The sequence below is a fragment of the Artemia franciscana genome, chromosome 3 (assembly GCF_032884065.1).
Source record: "Artemia franciscana chromosome 3, ASM3288406v1, whole genome shotgun sequence".
Lineage (NCBI taxonomy): Eukaryota > Metazoa > Arthropoda > Branchiopoda > Anostraca > Artemiidae > Artemia > Artemia franciscana.
Window position 1 is genome coordinate 11,617,275 of NC_088865.1, and position 6,622 is coordinate 11,623,896.

Below are 6,622 nucleotides of genomic sequence, written 5' to 3' on the forward strand. Positions count from 1 at the left end.
TGAGGTAGGGAAAAAAGACGAGAAAGTCAATGATTAGTGAAAGCTGTAAAAAAAAGTGGGAGAAATATCAACATGAATGTTAATTTTTTCTTTCAAATATTTTTCCTTCTGGATTTTGAGGTTTTCCTGTCAAAATTCCTATCCTTCAGCCAGTTTTATTCTTTTAGAAAATCAGTCCTTCAGAACAACTTTTTAATTGAGGTTCACCGTTATTTTTGTAGGTAGCCAAATTTTCGTTAAAATTAAAAGCAAGATATTTTTTGGCATCTAAAAAATTTTTTTTTTACGAAAAGAATCAAAAACCGTTATTAAAATAAAAATTTAGGATTAAATAGCCCAGGAAGGGAACGGTTTGAGACGGAGCAAAGTGCAAAAGAAATGATCCCTACCCAACTCAGAAAAATGTGTTCATTCCAAATAAATGAATTTTGCTCATCTAGCTGTTTCACAAATATGTTTTTTGGGGTTAAGGTTGATTTTGAGGAAGTAAAAACTCGTGTTTCCATGTAAAAGCGTACAACAACAAAATTAATATCTAGAATGGGCATTAGATTACGGTGATTATGAAAATCACCTTCTTTTAAACGTAAAACTATAACTTTGAGGTTGGTGTTGATTTTGAGATGGCGAAATTCGTGTTTCCATGTAAAGGCGTATAAGAACAAAATTGATGTCTAGCAAAGGGCACTAGATCACGGCGATTATAAAACTCACTTTTATTTGAATGTAAAACTAAAACATAGGTGTTTTGAGGTTGAGATTGATTTTGAGGTGGTGAAATTCATATTTTCATGTAAAGGTGCACAGCAACAAAACTGATGTCTTGAATAGGGTGCTAGATTGTGGTGATTATGAAACTCATCTTTATTCGAATTTAAAATCAAATATTTCGTTTATCTTATAGACTGAAAGATGTATATATAACAAACTACTCTTAAACTTTAAATTGTTGATGTGAATGGTATCATTTGCAAAGAAGAAATAGTAGAGAGTAAGGAAAGATTGCTTTGGGAGGGAAAGGTGCAGTCTCGGTGAATGAAGTCATTCGATTAAGGAAGCCTGAGGACATCAAAGCAGTTTTTGGGGATCCTGTCCATAAGACAAACGAGAAATTCAACAGTACAAACGAGAAATTCAGTAGAAATTGAACAATACTTGTCATTGTTGTTGCGGGTGAAAAAAATTAAGAGGCGATAATCTTCCCGTTTATCTGGAAACTTCAACTTTAAATCATGTTGCCTCTTTTGCTCTAAGCCAATTACCTTTGTCAGAACAAAGAGGAAAGAAGACAGTTTCAAGGTTAGAACAAGAAGCTTTCGAAATACACTAAGAGAGTTTCGTGGAAAGAGAAATGCCTTCTGGTCAGGACCAGTGATGACTAGAATTCTTGCTGCCACTCCCGATCTACACGCTGCTGGTATAGTTCACCACACATCCTGCTATTCGAACTGCTATTCGAACATGTATAGCGGAATTCCTTCACAGTCTGGAAAAATCTGATTGACCACAGAACTTGAATCAGAACAAGGAGTTCGAGAAAGTTATCGAGTTTTTCCAGACTAATGGTGATGAGCAACTAAGACTGAATGACCTTGTTAGTATGGTGAACAACCTCGTGAGTAGTTCAGAGGATTCTGGATATAGTGAAATTCACATGAAAAGTATAACACGAGAGAGATATGGTGAGAGTGCAGTATTTGCAGAGATAAACGGCAGACATAACAGCACTACGCTAAGAGCCACAGCTCATGCCATTCTCCACGAGTATTACATAAAGCCAAAAAGTGTCGAAGTAGAACTGAAGAAGGAAACTATCGTTCGAGCTCCAGAACATACAATCAAAATTAATGCCAATGGTATTAAATAACAAATGGATGTGTATCCCAATTTTGACAAGCTCGGGGAGATAACAAAGCAGATTGAATATGTAACCTTCTCTTTGCTGCTTTTTTCAACTCTATTCGTAGGAAACAAAATGGACAGGAAGGTGGCGTCAGCAGGTCAGTGCATGTTACAAGTCTTTTGGCCATAGGCAATCAGATCACCTCTTCAGATTGGATTAGCTGTCCGGTCGCATCATCAGTTTAAGCAGTCGTTTTCTAATTGACATGCTCAGTGCTATGGGTGCCATCTCATTATAATACGTGATGAAGCTCTTCGAGTGTAACGTCTCGGTTTCTAACAGCACAAAAATCGAAGAACTGGAAAGAACTTTTTGCATGCATCGCATATCTGGTAACGTAAATCACGACGGCTGAATCCTTGATGGTAGCGACAGTTTTCACGACATGGGCATATTTGTTTCTCAGACGCAACTGTTGAGGTCTTCAACAGTACTTGAGCGGAGGAAGTGCGGTATGTCAAGGCGGATAAATGAGCCTAACCAAGGTTCCATTAAGTATCACAAACAGACACTAGGACATCCAAACCATCTGTACGATCTGCTACCACAAGCTTAAATTCTGGATCCTTCAAAATATTACAACTTGCTTTGGAAGATATCCAGAATTTTTCCGACACCCTTTTATAGCTGGCAGGGAGATATGAGCGAGCTGTGTGTTGATACGCATTCAGGCTCTCACACAGGAAAAGCCTCCATTCTCTTAAAACCCATAATAGATATGACACCCTGTGATACGATTTGTATATACTCCACACTCAGCTTCGTTTGCAAACGAAGTTTCAGGTAAGGTGTAACTCCAGTACTGAAAACATTTGATTAGCCACTTAAGTGGAAAGCTCTTACCATTATTGTTGCCGAGGCGTATGTAAGTCCTATAAAAAAAAAAAATCGTACTATGGCTGAGTGGCTTCCAAACACTCACGAGTTACCTTGGGGCTGTTTAATAAAGTTTTTAATAAGTTTGTTACTGTTTAATAAAGTTGAATTCAGAGATATATTCAAACTTTAGCGTAAAAAGCGGGGCGTTGAGAAGGGAACAGCCCCTTTGATACACGGAGTAATTTCTGTTTGTTTTAAGTTTTAATGTCGCTCCTTACTTTCAGTTAAAAAACTAGTTTTTTTTTATATTTACTTCAATCTAAGATCGTTATGTATCTGGCTAAAGTATATATTTATCAATCACATACAAAAGCTGGCATGAAAATTGGTTTGTGAATACAGTTTTACTCTCCCCCACCCTGCCAAAATTTTGTAAAGAAATATGTTTTTATAAAAATTTACGCTATAACAAAAAGTTATTTAATGCTATGCAACTGGTATTAAACAACGTCTTGCAATCTCGACAGAATATATTTCCATTGTAAAAAAAAAGAAAAAAGAAGCTCAACATTCAATAAAGCATGGATGTTTGCCTCTTACCCCATTGCTTGAGGTCTTCCATTCACTGTTGACACCTACACGATGTTTCTTCTGACTCTTGTAAACTTTTTATGACAGAATAACTTTCAAAATAGGGAAATAATAATGCTACCAAATCAAGAAGTAAGTATAACATACTTCTTACTATGACTGTCATTTTCGCAAACTTTCCATGGTAGGCCTACTCTTTTTTTCGAAAACACGGGGAACCTTTTTCAATATTAAATTAAAAAAACACGTTTTCTTTAACTGAAAAGAAGGACCAGCATTAAAACTCAGAACAAACAGAAATTGTTGCGTATATGAAGATTTCCTCGCTCTTTACGCCACTAATGCTGTTACCCCTTTAAAAGAGGTTTCTAATCTAATTAAAAGGTCCCTTTGTTTCAGTAGCCGTTCTTAAGAAAACGGGACAAACTGTCAGACTTTAGTGTAAGCAACAAGGTGATGACAAGAGGGCAGCCCTTCATATAAGGAATAATTTCTGTTCGTTTTAAGCTTTATTGTTGCTGTTCACTTTTATTTATTTAAAAAAAGCTTTTTTTCTAAATTAATTTCTAATCACTTTACAAATAATACAAGTAAATCTGACTCACCCTCCATGAAATTTACACCCTCCCCTCATGGGAAACTCTTCCGTGAAAATTTCATCCAGCGTAAGATGTAACCCTCTCCCCATCAAGGTCCCTCCAGATAGTTACATCCTCACTTACCCCCCACCCTGTGAAATTTCTTGCGGGCTATTCAGCCTGAAAATTTTTCCTTAGCATACTTTCATTCGAAAAAGGCTTTAATATCTAATCGGTTTCTCAAGCACTCCGGAATTTTTTTCCCGGAAATTAAAACACGCGGAAAATAGCCATCGGGTATTTTTCACAGAACATCTCCACATGCTCCACATCTCAGAATGTGAAACAATTAAAAGGAATTTTGTATAGGATTTTTGTCAAATCCCCTAGAGTGAAATTTTCCCTGGAAAATACACCCCCCCCCCCGCCAGGATATTTCCCTCCCCAAGTAAGAATATCCCTACTGAAATCCGCCCCAAATATGAATCCCCCCCGAAAAATGTCTGTATACCTCCCAATAAAAAATAAAATAGGTAAGCAATGGGCAAATTTCATAATTCACAGGCATCACCCCACGAACTGTGGGCAGGGTTGCCACTACGGTCAGCTCTTAAAGTGCTACAATTGCCCAAATTTGTGTGCTACACAGCAATATAGTAAAAAAAATGACTGCAATAGCACCAAAGCCGCACTTTCGAGGTTGTAACCCTGAGCACGTGCTACAGTGCTCAGTGCTACACATAATTAAATAGTGCTAAAATATCATTTTCTTGATAAAAGTGACAATCCTAACTACAGGTAGCAACCGTTTTCAATGTCTTCGAACCTTTGTGCCTCCCCTCCTCCAAAAGAAAACCACTGTCTGACCGCAAGCTAACTTTACAAATGCACCCTTTGCGTCAGGTTAGTGAGAATAGTAAATAATAGATACGGTTATATCAAGTGGCTCAAAACTTGTTTTCTTAAGTCCTTTGGGCTATAGGGACATCAATGCAGAAGAAAAAAAGATGAATATTGGGCCTCTAAAACTGGTCCCAATAAAGGGCCAGAAAAGGCCAAAAACGTCCTTGGCTAGTTCATTTTGAAGGGTTGGTCATAAAAGCTTGGGAGGTTCCTCCTTCAGTTGATAGAAAATTTTATATTTTTCTCCAGGTATGTGCAACATTGTCCCAAAACTGGGAAGTCTGAGAGGGAATTTACCACCTGTATCTTTGAGAATTTGCATAAAAAAACATTAACTATTTTCAGGAAAACGGAAATACACAAAATATATTTTTTACTAGGATTTTTTTTTAGTTTACGCTTACTAAGGGGCAGGTAAGTAATGTATACGCTTTTGAAACCAGAAGATTAATATAATGTCTTTTGATTTAATTGACAGTCCATCTCGATATCCTTTGAAAGTTCCAACTTGACATATTTGGTAATTATTGAAATATTGCAGAAACACCCTTTTGACAACCTGGATGCACATAGTGTCTCTTGATTTTTTCAAAATGTATCTTAGCGTCACCTGACAGTTTCAACTTGGTACCCTTAATCGTTCCTAAGATATTAAAGATACGTCCTTCTGACAGCCTGGACACGTATATTGTGTCTTCATTTAGTTGAGTCTCCCGAGGTGTACGTGAATCCAGGTTCTAAAGAGAGCGTATCTCCAATATCGCAGGAACGATTGACGTTATTTAGTTTAAGGTTTCAGGAAGCGTTGAAGGGATTCTGGAACGAAATCGCAAGATTTTGTCTGCATCCAGGTTGTCTACAGGACTCACTAGCAATATCTAAGTTATAACTAAAAAAATCAAGTTGACACAGTCAGGGAATGTTGGGGAGTCTCCATGCAAAAACGTGATGCTCCTCGTTGTTCAAGGCGGTAGAATCTAGTTTCCCAACGAAAGGCTTTTGACTCTCTGAGTCCAATCATTTGCTCTACATTTCGATACGACGCCATTTTCTAGGTGTTTCAGTCTCTTCTTTAAAACTTATATAGATGAATCAGTCAAAATAATCAAACTTTTAATCACAATTTTCGCTCACCAGATTTATTTTTAAACTGCAGCTTAGAATTTTGATTACTATGGGCCACAGGCTGCTTTTTACTAAATGTCAGTTAGTTCTGCAAAAATGAGGTGACTAAATCAGAGCGGCACAAAAATTTTGGTTTGCTTAGTCAGGGCCATTCGTTAAGCAGTCAAAAGAGGGCCACAAGCAAGTAATTTATTAAGTATTTCATGCTTGATTTTCTAGTGTTTTCGAGGCAATGATTGCAAATATGTTCCTCAAAATTGTAGTGTAAAAGCTCTCAATGAGAAAAAATGGATAGGCCTCAGAATTCGTATGCTTTCCGCTGCAGCTCATGTCAACTAATATTTGATCTTCTTTATTATTAAGTGAAAATTAAAATATTCAGCTTCGAAATCAAAACATGTTAAGTACATATTATGTGAACTATGTTAGATTTTCTATGTTACATTTACCTCTACATTACATTTCAGTCTCTTCTTTAAAACTGATACAGATTTGTTTTCACAATAAGTGTTTTCTATTCAAATCAGTCAAAATAATCAAACTTTTAATCACAATTTTCGCTCACCAGATTTTTTTTTAAACTGCAGCTTAGAATTTTGATTACTATGGGCCACAGGTTAGATTCCTTTATTTATTTACCCCTCCAGACAAGTCTCATTCCAGAGTGGGAAGACATATAAGCAGCGGCTCACATGAGGGAAGA